This window comes from Globicephala melas, chromosome 19, assembly GCF_963455315.2.
Source record: "Globicephala melas chromosome 19, mGloMel1.2, whole genome shotgun sequence".
Taxonomy (NCBI): domain Eukaryota; kingdom Metazoa; phylum Chordata; class Mammalia; order Artiodactyla; family Delphinidae; genus Globicephala; species Globicephala melas.
Window position 1 is genome coordinate 22,510,451 of NC_083332.1, and position 19,045 is coordinate 22,529,495.

The following is a 19,045-nucleotide window of genomic DNA, read 5'->3' on the forward strand; positions in this document are numbered from 1 at the left end:
CGCAGCATGTTTCTCGGAAGGCTCTGCCGACCTATCTAGTACAAGGGAGAGAGTGCCTGCCTCTGCTGAGAAAGGTTTTGACGTGGGGATTGCTGGACGTGAGGAAGAGAGTTCCCCAGGCCGTGCAAAGTTGAGGCTTTGGTGATTCTGGATGGTCCCAAGGGTCCAGAATTGTCCCTGGGAAAGCTGTCCTCTTTTTCGTTCTCCGGCTGGAAGTAAACAGCTGGCAACCGACTGCCGTACGCAGACGTCCTGGGGGAGCCCGCCGGTTTCATTTGGGACGCACATTGGTGTCTCACCGCAGAGCCCAAATTCCTAACTGGGGGCACACCAGCATGGAATGTAAGGCTGTTTACAACTGCGTAGCCTGAGGCCGTTGGAAGGCCGTACAATCGAGAGCTTTCCAGCGAACAAGGCAGCGCTTGGCCATCGTCGTTGCACGTTCACGGAGCTTAATCAAACGAATGCATTTACTTCCTGTGGCTCAAACACAACAGAGGAGTTGGAAGGCATACAACGCCCTTTGACAGTTGTTACAACGAACGTGAGTGCACAGTGTCTCGTGAAATAAATCCCTAGCACTGTTGAAGCATTCCGTTCACGCATGCTCCTTCGCTCCTATGGCACTCCGAGGTGTTACTGACGGGGGAAATCTGGACTTTTACCTGAGGCCGGGGGAGGCTCACAATTCTTTTGTCGGCGAGCTCCAGAGTGCTCTTGCTGAAGCTCCCAGCAAGGAACTGAGAGCAGCAGGCCTCACACGAGTACACTCAGACGGCTTCCGTCACGAGTAAACTCAGGCCTCTTATGTGAGGCCTTCCGGCAGCAAAGAGAAGGTGGGCGCGAGGAGTGTGCTTCAGGCAGCTTAGGACCCGCAACTGTCTCGTCTACCACGGAGGGGAATAAGGTTTGCCCAGGGTCGCCCAGTTTCAAAGCGGAGCTCACGTAGTTATCCTCAGTGGTTTCTGATTACCTCAAGGAAACACACGGGAGGAACAGGGCCCTTCCATGGAGGCCCTTTTGGGCACAGGGACCTCTGCGTGGGATCTAGTGGGTAAGTATGGCAGTACCTTAGATAGGCCTCAGTGACCAAGGCTGTCGTCTGGCTCATGCCTTAGCTGTGTTAAGTGTGGACAGCGTGCTGGTCCTCAGGCTGGGCCCACAGCCTGGCTTTCGCTTCTGTGAGAGTGCTGTCCCGAGTCTCCTCCTGGAGACAGTCGTCAGCACGGTGCCTTTTGGCACTGCAGTTCTCTTTCAGTCAAGGAGGCCGTGCGACTGGCAGAGGGAGTCTGCGCAGCACTGCCTTCGCGAGGCTCTTTGACGACTGGGGCATTCAACCCAGGCAAGCCAGAGAGCAGTACGTTGCCCTTGCTATGAATGTGAAGAGCTTTCTCCAGGGGCCTGTTTAGGCTAAGGTTCCTCAGAAGCCAGGAGCCGCCGTTCTGGCACGGAGAGAAGTCATCCTGCGAAATTGGCGAACGAGCTCCTATCCTGTGTGCCCCCAGGAGCGGCGCAGAGTTAAGGCACTCCGTGGTGGAGTATGGCCTCATGGAAACCACTGCACACCCAACTCCCCCGACGTGAAACACTGGAACTTACCTTGAGGCCTGAGGTCACCTTTCGTTCGGCCGGAGCTGAACATGTGGTGCCGTGGGAGGAGTTTCTAGAAAGGGATTGCCAGCACGGTTTTCGCTTTCAGAGAACACGCAGCCTCGGCCCACAACGACAATCCTGCCGTGCAGAGACGTCGGGCCGCTAGTGCTGTTCAGGCAGCTTTGAAGCCAAGCGCAAGGCGCCTCCAAACGGGGAGAAAGCGTACTCTCCCCTCCGCGTCCCATGTTCAAGCTGAATGACGCAGCATGTTTCTCGGAAGGCTCTGCCGAGCTATCTAGTACAAGGGAGAGAGTGCCTGCCTCTGCTGAGAAAGGTTTTGACGTGGGGATTGCTGGACGTGAGGAAGAGCGTTCCCCAGGCCGTGCAAAGTTGAGGCTTTGGTGATTCTGGATGGTCCCAAGGGTCCAGAATTGTCCCTGGGAAAGCTGTCCTCTTTTTCGTTCTCCGGCTGGAAGTAAACAGCTGGCAACCGACTGCCGTACGCAGACGTCCTGGGGGAGCCCGCCGGTTTCATTTGGGACGCACATTGGTGTCTCACCGCAGAGCCCAAATTCCTAACTGGGGACACACCAGCATGGAATGTAAGGCTGTTTACAACTGCGTAGCCTGAGGCCGTTGGAAGGCCGAACAATCGAGAGCTTTCGAGCGAACAGGGCAGCGCTTGGCCATCGTCGTTGCACGTTCTCGGACCTTAATCAAACGAACGCGTTTACTTCCTGTGGCTCAAACGCAACAGAGGAGTTGGAAGGCATACACTGCCCTTTGACAGTTGTTACAACGAACGTGAGTGCACAGTGTCTCGTGAAATAAATCCCTAGCACTGTTGAAGCATTCCGTTCACGCATGCTCCTTCGCTCCTATGGCACTCCGAGGTGTTACTGACGGGGGAAATCTGGACTTTTACCTGAGGCCGGGGGAGGCTCACAATTCTTTTGTCGGCGAGCTCCAGAGTGCTCTTGCTGAAGCTCCCAGCAAGGAACTGAGAGCAGCAGGCCTCACACGAGTACACTCAGACGGCTTCCGTCACGAGTAAACTCAGGCCTCTTATGTGAGGCCTTCCGGCAGCAAAGAGAAGGTGGGCGCGAGGAGTGTGCTTCAGGCAGCTTAGGACCCGCAACTGTCTCGTCTACCACGGAGGGGAATAAGGTTTGCCCAGGGTCGCCCAGTTTCAAAGCGGAGCTCACGTAGTTATCCTCAGTGGTTTCTGATTACCTCAAGGAAACACACGGGAGGAACAGGGCCCTTCCATGGAGGCCCTTTTGGGCACAGGGACCTCTGCGTGGGATCTAGTGGGTAAGTATGGCAGTACCTTAGATAGGCCTCAGTGACCAAGGCTGTCGTCTGGCTCATGCCTTAGCTGTGTTAAGTGTGGACAGCGTGCTGGTCCTCAGGCTGGGCCCACAGCCTGGCTTTCGCTTCTGTGAGAGTGCTGTCCCGAGTCTCCTCCTGGAGCCAGTCGTCAGCACGGTGCCTTTTGGCACTGCAGTTCTCTTTCAGTCAAGGAGGCCGTGCGACTGGCAGAGGGAGTCTTTGCAGCACTGCCTTCGCGAGGCTCTTTGACGACTGGGGCACTCAACCCAGGCAAGCCAGAGAGCAGTACGTTGCCCTTGCTATGAATGTGAAGAGCTTTCTCCAGGGGCCTGTTTAGGCTAAGGTTCCTCAGAAGCCAGGAGCCGCCGTTCCGGCACGGAGAGAAGTCATCCTGCGAAATTGGCGAACGAGCTCCTATCCTGTGTGCCCCCAGGAGCGGCGCAGAGTTAAGGCACTCCGTGGTGGAGTATGGCCTCATGGAAACCACTGCACACCCAACTCCCCCGACGTGAAACACTGGAACTTACCTTGAGGCCTGAGGTCACCTTTCGTTCGGCCGGAGCTGAACATGTGGTGCCGTGGGAGGAGTTTCTAGAAAGGGATTGCCAGCACGGTTTTCGCTTTCAGAGAACACGCAGCCTCGGCCCACAACGACAATCCTGCCGTGCAGAGACGTCGGGCCGCTAGTGCTGTTCAGGCAGCTTTGAAGCCAAGCGCAAGGCGCCTCCAAACGGGGAGAAAGCGTACTCTCCCCTCCGCGTCCCACGTTCAAGCTGAATGACGCAGCATGTTTCTCGGAAGGCTCTGCCGAGCTATCTAGTACAAGGGAGAGAGTGCCTGCCTCTGCTGAGAAAGGTTTTGACGTGGGGATTGCTGGACGTGAGGAAGACCGTTCCCCAGGCCGTGCAAAGTTGAGGCTTTGGTGATTCTGGATGGTCCCAAGGGTCCAGAATTGTCCCTGGGAAAGCTGTCCTCTTTTTCGTTCTCCGGCTGGAAGTAAACAGCTGGCAACCGACTGCCGTACGCAGACGTCCTGGGGGAGCCCGCCGGTTTCATTTGGGACGCACCTTGGTGTCTCACAGAAGAGCCCAAATTCCTAACTGGGGGCACACCAGCATGGAATGTAAGGCTGTTTACAACTGCGTAGCCTGAGGCCGTTGGAAGGCCGTACAATCGAGAGCTTTCCAGCGAACAAGGCAGCGCTTCGCCATCGTCGTTGCACGTTCACGGAGGTTAATCAAACGAACGCATTTACTTCCTGTGGCTCAAACACAACAGAGGAGTTGGAAGGCATACAACGCCCTTTGACAGTTGTTACAACGAACGTGAGTGCACAGTGTCTCGTGAAATAAATCCCTAGCACTGTTGAAGCATTCCGTTCACGCATGCTCCTTCGCTCCTATGGCACTCCGAGGTGTTACTGACGGGGGAAATCTGGACTTTTACCTGAGGCCGGGGGAGGCTCACAATTCTTTTGTCGGCGAGCTCCAGAGTGCTCTTGCTGAAGCTCCCAGCAAGGAACTGAGAGCAGCAGGCCTCACACGAGTACACTCAGACGGCTTCCGTCACGAGTAAACTCAGGCCTCTTATGTGAGGCCTTCCGACAGCAAAGAGAAGGTGGGCGCGAGGAGTGTGCTTCAGGCAGCTTAGGACCCGCAACTGTCTCGTCTACCACGGAGGGGAATAAGGTTTGCCCAGGGTCGCCCAGTTTCAAAGCGGAGCTCACGTAGTTAAACTCAGTGGTTTCTGATTACCTCAAGGAAACACACGGGAGGAACAGGGCCCTTCCATGGAGGCCCTTTTGGGCACAGGGACCTCTGCGTGGGATCTAGTGGGTAAGTATGGCAGTACCTTAGATAGGCCTCAGTGACCAAGGCTGTCGTCTGGCTCATGCCTTAGCTGTGTTAAGTGTGGACAACGTGCTGGTCCTCAGGCTGGGCCCACAGCCTGGCTTTCGCTTCTGTGAGAGTGCTGTCCCGAGTCTCCTCCTGGAGCCAGTCGTCAGCACGGTGCCTTTTGGCACTGCAGTTCTCTTTCAGTCAAGGAGGCCGTGCGACTGGCAGAGGGAGTCTGCGCAGCACTGCCTTCGCGAGGCTCTTTGACGACTGGGGCACTCAACCCAGGCAAGCCAGAGAGCAGTACGTTGCCCTTGCTATGAATGTGAAGAGCTTTCTCCAGGGGCCTGTTTAGGCTAAGGTTCCTCAGAAGCCAGGAGCCGCCGTTCCGGCACGGAGAGAAGTCATCCTGCGAAATTGGCGAACGAGCTCCTATCCTGTGTGCCCCCAGGAGCGGCGCAGAGTTAAGGCACTCCGTGGTGGAGTATGGCCTCATGGAAACCACTGCACACCCAACTCCCCCGACGTGAAACACTGGAACTTACCTTGAGGCCTGAGGTCACCTTTCGTTCGGCCGGAGCTGAACATGTGGTGCCGTGGGAGGAGTTTCTAGAAAGGGATTGCCAGCACGGTTTTCGCTTTCAGAGAACACGCAGCCTCGGCCCACAACGACAATCCTGCCGTGCAGAGACGTCGGGCCGCTAGTGCTGTTCAGGCAGCTTTGAAGCCAAGCGCAAGGCGCCTCCAAACGGGGAGAAAGCGTACTCTCCCCTCCGCGTCCCACGTTCAAGCTGAATGACGCAGCATGTTTCTCGGAAGGCTCTGCCGAGCTATCTAGTACAAGGGAGAGAGTGCCTGCCTCTGCTGAGAAAGGTTTTGACGTGGGGATTGCTGGACGTGAGGAAGAGAGTTCCCCAGGCCGTGCAAAGTTGAGGCTTTGGTGATTCTGGATGGTCCCAAGGGTCCAGAATTGTCCCTGGGAAAGCTGTCCTCTTTTTCGTTCTCCGGCTGGAAGTAAACAGCTGGCAACCGACTGCCGTACGCAGACGTCCTGGGGGAGCCCGCCGGTTTCATTTGGGACGCACATTGGTGTCTCACCGCAGAGCCCAAATTCCTAACTGGGGGCACACCAGCATGGAATGTAAGGCTGTTTACAACTGCGTAGCCTGAGGCCGTTGGAAGGCCGTACAATCGAGAGCTTTCCAGCGAACAAGGCAGCGCTTGGCCATCGTCGTTGCACGTTCACGGAGCTTAATCAAACGAATGCATTTACTTCCTGTGGCTCAAACACAACAGAGGAGTTGGAAGGCATACAACGCCCTTTGACAGTTGTTACAACGAACGTGAGTGCACAGTGTCTCGTGAAATAAATCCCTAGCACTGTTGAAGCATTCCGTTCACGCATGCTCCTTCGCTCCTATGGCACTCCGAGGTGTTACTGACGGGGGAAATCTGGACTTTTACCTGAGGCCGGGGGAGGCTCACAATTCTTTTGTCGGCGAGCTCCAGAGTGCTCTTGCTGAAGCTCCCAGCAAGGAACTGAGAGCAGCAGGCCTCACACGAGTACACTCAGACGGCTTCCGTCACGAGTAAACTCAGGCCTCTTATGTGAGGCCTTCCGGCAGCAAAGAGAAGGTGGGCGCGAGGAGTGTGCTTCAGGCAGCTTAGGACCCGCAACTGTCTCGTCTACCACGGAGGGGAATAAGGTTTGCCCAGGGTCGCCCAGTTTCAAAGCGGAGCTCACGTAGTTATCCTCAGTGGTTTCTGATTACCTCAAGGAAACACACGGGAGGAACAGGGCCCTTCCATGGAGGCCCTTTTGGGCACAGGGACCTCTGCGTGGGATCTAGTGGGTAAGTATGGCAGTACCTTAGATAGGCCTCAGTGACCAAGGCTGTCGTCTGGCTCATGCCTTAGCTGTGTTAAGTGTGGACAGCGTGCTGGTCCTCAGGCTGGGCCCACAGCCTGGCTTTCGCTTCTGTGAGAGTGCTGTCCCGAGTCTCCTCCTGGAGCCAGTCGTCAGCACGGTGCCTTTTGGCACTGCAGTTCTCTTTCAGTCAAGGAGGCCGTGCGACTGGCAGAGGGAGTCTGCGCAGCACTGCCTTCGCGAGGCTCTTTGACGACTGGGGCATTCAACCCAGGCAAGCCAGAGAGCAGTACGTTGCCCTTGCTATGAATGTGAAGAGCTTTCTCCAGGGGCCTGTTTAGGCTAAGGTTCCTCAGAAGCCAGGAGCCGCCGTTCTGGCACGGAGAGAAGTCATCCTGCGAAATTGGCGAACGAGCTCCTATCCTGTGTGCCCCCAGGAGCGGCGCAGAGTTAAGGCACTCCGTGGTGGAGTATGGCCTCATGGAAACCACTGCACACCCAACTCCCCTGACGTGAAACACTGGAACTTACCTTGAGGCCTGAGGTCACCTTTCGTTCGGCCGGAGCTGAACATGTGGTGCCGTGGGAGGAGTTTCTAGAAAGGGATTGCCAGCACGGTTTTCGCTTTCAGAGAACACGCAGCCTCGGCCCACAACGACAATCCTGCCGTGCAGAGACGTCGGGCCGCTAGTGCTGTTCAGGCAGCTTTGAAGCCAAGCGCAAGGCGCCTCCAAACGGGGAGAAAGCGTACTCTCCCCTCCGCGTCCCATGTTCAAGCTGAATGACGCAGCATGTTTCTCGGAAGGCTCTGCCGAGCTATCTAGTACAAGGGAGAGAGTGCCTGCCTCTGCTGAGAAAGGTTTTGACGTGGGGATTGCTGGACGTGAGGAAGAGCGTTCCCCAGGCCGTGCAAAGTTGAGGTTTTGGTGATTCTGGATGGTCCCAAGGGTCCAGAATTGTCCCTGGGAAAGCTGTCCTCTTTTTCGTTCTCCGGCTGGAAGTAAACAGCTGGCAACCGACTGCCGTACGCAGACGTCCTGGGGGAGCCCGCCGGTTTCATTTGGGACGCACATTGGTGTCTCACCGCAGAGCCCAAATTCCTAACTGGGGGCACACCAGCATGGAATGTAAGGCTGTTTACAACTGCGTAGCCTGAGGCCGTTGGAAGGCCGAACAATCGAGAGCTTTCGAGCGAACAGGGCAGCGCTTGGCCATCGTCGTTGCACGTTCTCGGACCTTAATCAAACGAACGCGTTTACTTCCTGTGGCTCAAACGCAACAGAGGAGTTGGAAGGCATACACTGCCCTTTGACAGTTGTTACAACGAACGTGAGTGCACAGTGTCTCGTGAAATAAATCCCTAGCACTGTTGAAGCATTCCGTTCACGCATGCTCCTTCGCTCCTATGGCACTCCGAGGTGTTACTGACGGGGGAAATCTGGACTTTTACCTGAGGCCGGGGGAGGCTCACAATTCTTTTGTCGGCGAGCTCCAGAGTGCTCTTGCTGAAGCTCCCAGCAAGGAACTGAGAGCAGCAGGCCTCACACGAGTACACTCAGACGGCTTCCGTCACGAGTAAACTCAGGCCTCTTATGTGAGGCCTTCCGGCAGCAAAGAGAAGGTGGGCGCGAGGAGTGTGCTTCAGGCAGCTTAGGACCCGCAACTGTCTCGTCTACCACGGAGGGGAATAAGGTTTGCCCAGGGTCGCCCAGTTTCAAAGCGGAGCTCACGTAGTTATCCTCAGTGGTTTCTGATTACCTCAAGGAAACACACGGGAGGAACAGGGCCCTTCCATGGAGGCCCTTTTGGGCACAGGGACCTCTGCGTGGGATCTAGTGGGTAAGTATGGCAGTACCTTAGATAGGCCTCAGTGACCAAGGCTGTCGTCTGGCTCATGCCTTAGCTGTGTTAAGTGTGGACAGCGTGCTGGTCCTCAGGCTGGGCCCACAGCCTGGCTTTCGCTTCTGTGAGAGTGCTGTCCCGAGTCTCCTCCTGGAGCCAGTCGTCAGCACGGTGCCTTTTGGCACTGCAGTTCTCTTTCAGTCAAGGAGGCCGTGCGACTGGCAGAGGGAGTCTTTGCAGCACTGCCTTCGCGAGGCTCTTTGACGACTGGGGCACTCAACCCAGGCAAGCCAGAGAGCAGTACGTTGCCCTTGCTATGAATGTGAAGAGCTTTCTCCAGGGGCCTGTTTAGGCTAAGGTTCCTCAGAAGCCAGGAGCCGCCGTTCCGGCACGGAGAGAAGTCATCCTGCGAAATTGGCGAACGAGCTCCTATCCTGTGTGCCCCCAGGAGCGGCGCAGAGTTAAGGCACTCCGTGGTGGAGTATGGCCTCATGGAAACCACTGCACACCCAACTCCCCCGACGTGAAACACTGGAACTTACCTTGAGGCCTGAGGTCACCTTTCGTTCGGCCGGAGCTGAACATGTGGTGCCGTGGGAGGAGTTTCTAGAAAGGGATTGCCAGCACGGTTTTCGCTTTGAGAGAACACGCAGCCTCGGCCCACAACGACAATCCTGCCGTGCAGAGACGTCGGGCCGCTAGTGCTGTTCAGGCAGCTTTGAAGCCAAGCGCAAGGCGCCTCCAAACGGGGAGAAAGCGTACTCTCCCCTCCGCGTCCCACGTTCAAGCTGAATGACGCAGCATGTTTCTCGGAAGGCTCTGCCGAGCTATCTAGTACAAGGGAGAGAGTGCCTGCCTCTGCTGAGAAAGGTTTTGACGTGGGGATTGCTGGACGTGAGGAAGACCGTTCCCCAGGCCGTGCAAAGTTGAGGCTTTGGTGATTCTGGATGGTCCCAAGGGTCCAGAATTGTCCCTGGGAAAGCTGTCCTCTTTTTCGTTCTCCGGCTGGAAGTAAACAGCTGGCAACCGACTGCCGTACGCAGACGTCCTGGGGAAGCCCGCCGGTTTCATTTGGGACGCACCTTGGTGTCTCACAGAAGAGCCCAAATTCCTAACTGGGGGCACACCAGCATGGAATGTAAGGCTGTTTACAACTGCGTAGCCTGAGGCCGTTGGAAGGCCGTACAATCGAGAGCTTTCCAGCGAACAAGGCAGCGCTTCGCCATCGTCGTTGCACGTTCACGGAGCTTAATCAAACGAACGCATTTACTTCCTGTGGCTCAAACACAACAGAGGAGTTGGAAGGCATACAACGCCCTTTGACAGTTGTTACAACGAACGTGAGTGCACAGTGTCTCGTGAAATAAATCCCTAGCACTGTTGAAGCATTCCGTTCACGCATGCTCCTTCGCTCCTATGGCACTCCGAGGTGTTACTGACGGGGGAAATCTGGACTTTTACCTGAGGCCGGGGGAGGCTCACAATTCTTTTGTCGGCGAGCTCCAGAGTGCTCTTGCTGAAGCTCCCAGCAAGGAACTGAGAGCAGCAGGCCTCACACGAGTACACTCAGACGGCTTCCGTCACGAGTAAACTCAGGCCTCTTATGTGAGGCCTTCCGGCAGCAAAGAGAAGGTGGGCGCGAGGAGTGTGCTTCAGGCAGCTTAGGACCCGCAACTGTCTCGTCTACCACGGAGGGGAATAAGGTTTGCCCAGGGTCGCCCAGTTTCAAAGCGGAGCTCACGTAGTTAAACTCAGTGGTTTCTGATTACCTCAAGGAAACACACGGGAGGAACAGGGCCCTTCCATGGAGGCCCTTTTGGGCACAGGGACCTCTGCGTGGGATCTAGTGGGTAAGTATGGCAGTACCTTAGATAGGCCTCAGTGACCAAGGCTGTCGTCTGGCTCATGCCTTAGCTGTGTTAAGTGTGGACAGCGTGCTGGTCCTCAGGCTGGGCCCACAGCCTGGCTTTCGCTTCTGTGAGAGTGCTGTCCCGAGTCTCCTCCTGGAGCCAGTCGTCAGCACGGTGCCTTTTGGCACTGCAGTTCTCTTTCAGTCAAGGAGGCCGTGCGACTGGCAGAGGGAGTCTGCGCAGCACTGCCTTCGCGAGGCTCTTTGACGACTGGGGCACTCAACCCAGGCAAGCCAGAGAGCAGTACGTTGCCCTTGCTATGAATGTGAAGAGCTTTCTCCAGGGGCCTGTTTAGGCTAAGGTTCCTCAGAAGCCAGGAGCCGCCGTTCCGGCACGGAGAGAAGTCATCCTGCGAAATTGGCGAACGAGCTCCTATCCTGTGTGCCCCCAGGAGCGGCGCAGAGTTAAGGCACTCCGTGGTGGAGTATGGCCTCATGGAAACCACTGCACACCCAACTCCCCCGACGTGAAACACTGGAACTTACCTTGAGGCCTGAGGTCACCTTTCGTTCGGCCGGAGCTGAACATGTGGTGCCGTGGGAGGAGTTTCTAGAAAGGGATTGCCAGCACGGTTTTCGCTTTCAGAGAACACGCAGCCTCGGCCCACAACGACAATCCTGCCGTGCAGAGACGTCGGGCCGCTAGTGCTGTTCAGGCAGCTTTGAAGCCAAGCGCAAGGCGCCTCCAAACGGGGAGAAAGCGTACTCTCCCCTCCGCGTCCCACGTTCAAGCTGAATGACGCAGCATGTTTCTCGGAAGGCTCTGCCGAGCTAGCTAGTACAAGGGAGAGAGTGCCTGCCTCTGCTGAGAAAGGTTTTGACGTGGGGATTGCTGGACGTGAGGAAGAGCGTTCCCCAGGCCGTGCAAAGTTGAGGCTTTGGTGATTCTGGATGGTCCCAAGGGTCCAGAATTGTCCCTGGGAAAGCTGTCCTCTTTTTCGTTCTCCGGCTGGAAGTAAACAGCTGGCAACCGACTGCCGTACGCAGACGTCCTGGGGGAGCCCGCCGGTTTCATTTGGGACGCACATTGGTGTCTCACCGCAGAGCCCAAATTCCTAACTGGGGGCACACCAGCATGGAATGTAAGGCTGTTTACAACTGCGTAGCCTGAGGCCGTTGGAAGGCCGTACAATCGAGAGCTTTCGAGCGAACAGGGCAGCGCTTGGCCATCGTCGTTGCACGTTCTCGGACCTTAATCAAACGAACGCGTTTACTTCCTGTGGCTCAAACGCAACAGAGGAGTTGGAAGGCATACACTGCCCTTTGACAGTTGTTACAACGAACGTGAGTGCACAGTGTCTCGTGAAATAAATCCCTAGCACTGTTGAAGCATTCCGTTCACGCATGCTCCTTCGCTCCTATGGCACTCCGAGGTGTTACTGACGGGGGAAATCTGGACTTTTACCTGAGGCCGGGGGAGGTTCACAATTCTTTTGTCGGCGAGCTCCAGAGTGCTCTTGCTGAAGCTCCCAGCAAGGAACTGAGAGCAGCAGGCCTCACACGAGTACACTCAGACGGCTTCCGTCACGAGTAAACTCAGGCCTCTTATGTGAGGCCTTCCGGCAGCAAAGAGAAGGTGGGCGCGAGGAGTGTGCTTCAGGCAGCTTAGGACCCGCAACTGTCTCGTCTACCACGGAGGGGAATAAGGTTTGCCCAGGGTCGCCCAGTTTCAAAGCGGAGCTCACGTAGTTATCCTCAGTGGTTTCTGATTACCTCAAGGAAACACACGGGAGGAACAGGGCCCTTCCATGGAGGCCCTTTTGGGCACAGGGACCTCTGCGTGGGATCTAGTGGGTAAGTATGGCAGTACCTTAGATAGGCCTCAGTGACCAAGGCTATCGTCTGGCTCACGCCTTAGCTGTGTTAAGTGTGGACAGCGTGCTGGTCCTCAGGCTGGGCCCACAGCCTGGCTTTCGCTTCTGTGAGAGTGCTGTCCCGAGTCTCCTCCTGGAGCCAGTCGTCAGCACGGTGCCTTTTGGCACTGCAGTTCTCTTTCAGTCAAGGAGGCCGTGCGACTGGCAGAGGGAGTCTGCGCAGCACTGCCTTCGCGAGGCTCTTTGACGACTGGGGCACTCAACCCAGGCAAGCCAGAGAGCAGTACGTTGCCCTTGCTATGAATGTGAAGAGCTTTCTCCAGGGGCCTGTTTAGGCTAAGGTTCCTCAGAAGCCAGGAGCCGCCGTTCCGGCACGGAGAGAAGTCATCCTGCGAAATTGGCGAACGAGCTCCTATCCTGTGTGCCCCCAGGAGCGGCGCAGAGTTAAGGCACTCCGTGGTGGAGTATGGCCTCATGGAAACCACTGCACACCCAACTCCCCCGACGTGAAACACTGGAACTTACCTTGAGGCCTGAGGTCACCTTTCGTTCGGCCGGAGCTGAACATGTGGTGCCGTGGGAGGAGTTTCTAGAAAGGGATTGCCAGCACGGTTTTCGCTTTCAGAGAACACGCAGCCTCGGCCCACAACGACAATCCTGCCGTGCAGAGACGTCGGGCCGCTAGTGCTGTTCAGGCAGCTTTGAAGCCAAGCGCAAGGCGCCTCCAAACGGGGAGAAAGCGTACTCTCCCCTCCGCGTCCCACGTTCAAGCTGAATGACGCAGCATGTTTCTCGGAAGGCTCTGCCGAGCTATCTAGTACAAGGGAGAGAGTGCCTGCCTCTGCTGAGAAAGGTTTTGACGTGGGGATTGCTGGACGTGAGGAAGAGCGTTCCCCAGGCCGTGCAAAGTTGAGGCTTTGGTGATTCTGGATGGTCCCAAGGGTCCAGAATTGTCCCTGGGAAAGCTGTCCTCTTTTTCATTCTCCGGCTGGAAGTAAACAGCTGGCAACCGACTGCCGTACGCAGACGTCCTGGGGGAGCCCGCCGGTTTCATTTGGGACGCACCTTGGTGTCTCACAGAAGAGCCCAAATTCCTAACTGGGGGCACACCAGCATGGAATGTAAGGCTGTTTACAACTGCGTAGCCTGAGGCCGTTTGAAGGCCTTACAATCGAGAGCTTTACAGCGAACAAGGCAGCGCTTCGCCATCGTCGTTGCACGTTCACGGAGCTTAATCAAACGAACGCATTTACTTCCTGTGGCTCAAACACAACAGAGGAGTTGGAAGGCATACAACGCCCTTTGACAGTTGTTACAACGAACGTGAGTGCACAGTGTCTCGTGAAATAAATCCCTAGCACTGTTGAAGCATTCCGTTCACGCATGCTCCTTCGCTCCTATGGCACTCCGAGGTGTTACTGACGGGGGAAATCTGGACTTTTACCTGAGGCCGGAGGAGGCTCACAATTCTTTTGTCGGCGAGCTCCAGAGTGCTCTTGCTGAAGCTCCCAGCAAGGAACTGAGAGCAGCAGGCCTCACACGACTACACTCAGACGGCTTCCGTCACGAGTAAACTCAGGCCTCTTATGTGAGGCCTTCCGGCAGCAAAGAGAAGGTGGGCGCGAGGAGTGTGCTTCAGGCAGCTTAGGACCCGCAACTGTCTCGTCTACCACGGAGGGGAATAAGGTTTGCCCAGGGTCGCCCAGTTTCAAAGCGGAGCTCACGTAGTTAAACTCAGTGGTTTCTGATTACCTCAAGGAAACACACGGGAGGAACAGGGCCCTTCCATGGAGGCCCTTTTGGGCACAGGGACCTCTGCGTGGGATCTAGTGGGTAAGTATGGCAGTACCTTAGATAGGCCTCAGTGACCAAGGCTATCGTCTGGCTCACGCCTTAGCTGTGTTAAGTGTGGACAGCGTGCTGGTCCTCAGGCTGGGCCCACAGCCTGGCTTTCGCTTCTGTGAGAGTGCTGTCCCGAGTCTCTTCCTGGAGCCAGTCGTCAGCACGGTGCCTTTTGGCACTGCAGTTCTCTTTCAGTCAAGGAGGCCGTGCGACTGGCAGAGGGAGTCTGCGCAGCACTGCCTTCGCGAGGCTCTTTGACGACTGGGGCACTCAACCCAGGCAAGCCAGAGAGCAGTACGTTGCCCTTGCTATGAATGTGAAGAGCTTTCTCCAGGGGCCTGTTTAGGCTAAGGTTCCTCAGAAGCCAGGAGCCGCCGTTCCGGCACGGAGAGAAGTCATCCTGCGAAATTGGCGAACGAGCTCCTATCCTGTGTGCCCCCAGGAGCGGCGCAGAGTTAAGGCACTCCGTGGTGGAGTATGGCCTCATGGAAACCACTGCACACCCAACTCCCCCGACGTGAAACACTGGAACTTACCTTGAGGCCTGAGGTCACCTTTCGTTCGGCCGGAGCTGAACATGTGGTGCCGTGGGAGGAGTTTCTAGAAAGGGATTGCCAGCACGGTTTTCGCTTTGAGAGAACACGCAGCCTCGGCCCACAACGACAATCCTGCCGTGCAGAGACGTCGGGCCGCTAGTGCTGTTCAGGCAGCTTTGAAGCCAAGCGCAAGGCGCCTCCAAACGGGGAGAAAGCGTACTCTCCCCTCCGCGTCCCACGTTCAAGCTGAATGACGCAGCATGTTTCTCGGAAGGCTCTGCCGAGCTATCTAGTACAAGGGAGAGAGTGCCTGCCTCTGCTGAGAAAGGTTTTGACGTGGGGATTGCTGGACGTGAGGAAGAGCGTTCCCCAGGCCGTGCAAAGTTGAGGCTTTGGTGATTCTGGATGGTCCCAAGGGTCCAGAATTGTCCCTGGGAAAGCTGTCCTCTTTTTCATTCTCCGGCTGGAAGTAAACAGCTGGCAACCGACTGCCGTACGCAGACGTCCTGGGGGAGCCCGCCGGTTTCATTTGGGACGCACCTTGGTGTCTCACAGAAGAGCCCAAATTCCTAACTGGGGGCACACCAGCATGGAATGTAAGGCTGTTTACAACTGCGTAGCCTGAGGCCGTTTGAAGGCCTTACAATCGAGAGCTTTACAGCGAACAAGGCAGCGCTTCGCCATCGTCGTTGCACGTTCACGGAGCTTAATCAAACGAACGCATTTACTTCCTGTGGCTCAAACACAACAGAGGAGTTGGAAGGCATACAACGCCCTTTGACAGTTGTTACAACGAACGTGAGTGCACAGTGTCTCGTGAAATAAATCCCTAGCACTGTTGAAGCATTCCGTTCACGCATGCTCCTTCGCTCCTATGGCACTCCGAGGTGTTACTGACGGGGGAAATCTGGACTTTTACCTGAGGCCGGAGGAGGCTCACAATTCTTTTGTCGGCGAGCTCCAGAGTGCTCTTGCTGAAGCTCCCAGCAAGGAACTGAGAGCAGCAGGCCTCACACGAGTACACTCAGACGGCTTCCGTCACGAGTAAACTCAGGCCTCTTATGTGAGGCCTTCCGGCAGCAAAGAGAAGGTGGGCGCGAGGAGTGTGCTTCAGGCAGCTTAGGACCCGCAACTGTCTCGTCTACCACGGAGGGGAATAAGGTTTGCCCAGGGTCGCCCAGTTTCAAAGCGGAGCTCACGTAGTTAAACTCAGTGGTTTCTGATTACCTCAAGGAAACACACGGGAGGAACAGGGCCCTTCCATGGAGGCCCTTTTGGGCACAGGGACCTCTGCGTGGGATCTAGTGGGTAAGTATGGCAGTACCTTAGATAGGCCTCAGTGACCAAGGCTATCGTCTGGCTCACGCCTTAGCTGTGTTAAGTGTGGACAGCGTGCTGGTCCTCAGGCTGGGCCCACAGCCTGGCTTTCGCTTCTGTGAGAGTGCTGTCCCGAGTCTCTTCCTGGAGCCAGTCGTCAGCACGGTGCCTTTTGGCACTGCAGTTCTCTTTCAGTCAAGGAGGCCGTGCGACTGGCAGAGGGAGTCTGCGCAGCATTGCCTTCGCGAGGCTCTTTGACGACTGGGGCACTCAACCCAGGCAAGCCAGAGAGCAGTACGTTGCCCTTGCTATGAAAGTGTAGAGCTTTCTCCAGGGGCCTGTTTAGGCTAAGGTTCCTCAGAAGCCAGGAGCCGCCGTTCCGGCACGGAGAGAAGTCATCCTGCGAAATTGGCGAACGAGCTCCTATCCTGTGTGCCCCCAGGAGCGGCGCAGAGTTAAGGCACTCCGTGGTGGAGTATGGCCTCATGGAAACCACTGCACACCCAACTCCCCCGACGTGAAACACTGGAACTTACCTTGAGGCCTGAGGTCACCTTTCGTTCGGCCGGAGCTGAACATGTGGTGCCGTGGGAGGAGTTTCTAGAAAGGGATTGCCAGCACGGTTTTCGCTTTCAGAGAACACGCAGCCTCGGCCCACAACGACAATCCTGCCGTGCAGAGACGTCGGGCCGCTAGTGCTGTTCAGGCAGCTTTGAAGCCAAGCGCAAGGCGCCTCCAAACGGGGAGAAAGCGTACTCTCCCCTCCGCGTCCCACGTTCAAGCTGAATGACGCAGCATGTTTCTCGGAAGGCTCTGCCGAGCTATCTAGTACAAGGGAGAGAGTGCCTGCCTCTGCTGAGAAAGGTTTTGACGTGGGGATTGCTGGACGTGAGGAAGACCGTTCCCCAGGCCGTGCAAAGTTGAGGCTTTGGTGATTCTGGATGGTCCCAAGGGTCCAGAATTGTCCCTGGGAAAGCTGTCCTCTTTTTCGTTCTCCGGCTGGAAGTAAACAGCTGGCAACCGACTGCCGTACGCAGACGTCCTGGGGGAGCCCGCCGGTTTCATTTGGGACGCACATTGGTGTCTCACCGCAGAGCCCAAATTCCTAACTGGGGGCACACCAGCATGGAATGTAAGGCTGTTTACAACTGCGTAGCCTGAGGCCGTTGGAAGGCCGAACAATCGAGAGCTTTCGAGCGAACAGGGCAGCGCTTGGCCATCGTCGTTGCACGTTCTCGGACCTTAATCAAACGAACGCGTTTACTTCCTGTGGCTCAAACGCAACAGAGGAGTTGGAAGGCATACACTGCCCTTTGACAGTTGTTACAACGAACGTGAGTGCACAGTGTCTCGTGAAATAAATCCCTAGCACTGTTGAAGCATTCCGTTCACGCATGCTCCTTCGCTCCTATGGCACTCCGAGGTGTTACTGACGGGGGAAATCTGGACTTTTACCTGAGGCCGGGGGAGGCTCACAATTCTTTTGTCGGCGAGCTCCAGAGTGCTCTTGCTGAAGCTCCCAGCAAGGAACTGAGAGCAGCAGGCCTCACACGAGTACACTCAGACGGCTTCCGTCACGAGTAAACTCAGGCCTCTTATGTGAGGCCTTCCGGCAGCAAAGAGAAGGTGGGCGCGAGGAGTGTGCTTCAGGCAGCTTAGGACCCGCAACTGTCTCGTCTACCACGGAGGGGAATAAGGTTTGCCCAGGGTCGCCCAGTTTCAAAGCGGAGCTCACGTAGTTATCCTCAGTGGTTTCTGATTACCTCAAGGAAACACACGGGAGGAACAGGGCCCTTCCATGGAGGCCCTTTTGGGCACAGGGACCTCTGCGTGGGATCTAGTGGGTAAGTATGGCAGTACCTTAGATAGGCCTCAGTGACCAAGGCTGTCGTCTGGCTCACGCCTTAGCTGTGTTAAGTGTGGACAGCGTGCTGGTCCTCAGGCTGGGCCCACAGCCTGGCTTTCGCTTATGTGAGAGTGCTGTCCCGAGTCTCCTCCTGGAGCCAGTCGTCAGCACGGTGCCTTTTGGCACTGCAGTTCTCTTTCAGTCAAGGAGGCCGTGCGACTGGCAGAGGGAGTCTGCGCAGCACTGCCTTCGCGAGGCTCTTTGACGACTGGGGCACTCAACCCAGGCAAGCCAGAGAGCAGTACGTTGCCCTTGCTATGAATGTGAAGAGCTTTCTCCAGGGGCCTGTTTAGGCTAAGGTTCCTCAGAAGCCAGGAGCCGCCGTTCCGGCACGGAGAGAAGTCATCCTGCGAAATTGGCGAACGAGCTCCTATCCTGTGTGCCCCCAGGAGCGGCGCAGAGTTAAGGCACTCCGTGGTGGAGTATGGCCTCATGGAAACCACTGCACACCCAACTCCCCCGACGTGAAACACTGGAACTTACCTTGAGGCCTGAGGTCACCTTTCGTTCGGCCGGAGCTGAACATGTGGTGCCATGGGAGGAGTTTCTAGAAAGGGATTGCCAGCACGGTTTTCGCTTTCAGAGAACACGCAGCCTCGGCCCACAACGACAATCCTGCCGTGCAGAGACGTCGGGCCGCTAGTGCTGTTCAGGCAGCTTTGAAGCCAAGCGCAAGGCGCCTCCAAACGGGGAGAAAGCGTACTCTCCCCTCCGCGTCCCACGTTCAAGCTGAATGACGCAGCATGTTTCTCGGAAGGCTCTGCCGAGCTATCTAGTACAAGGGAGAGAGTGCCTGCCTCTGCTGAGAAAGGTTTTGACGTTGGAATTGCTGGACGTGAGGAAGACCGTTCCCCAGGCCGTGCAAAGTTGAGGCTTTGGTGATTCTGGATGGTCCCAAGGGTCCAGAATTGTCCCTGGGAAAACTGTCCTCTTTTTCGTTCTCCGGCTGGAAGTAAACAGCTGGCAACCGACTGCCGTACGCAGACGTCCTGGGGGAGCCCGCCGGTTTCATTTGGGACGCACATTGGTGTCTCACCGCAGAGCCCAAATTCCTAACTGGGGGCACACCAGCATGGAATGTAAGGCTGTTTACAACTGCGTAGCCTGAGGCCGTTGGAAGGCCGTACAATCGAGAGCTTTCGAGCGAACAGGGCAGCGCTTGGCCATCGTCGTTGCACGTTCTCGGACCTTAATCAAACGAACGCGTTTACTTCCTGTGGCTCAAACGCAACAGAGGAGTTGGAAGGCATAC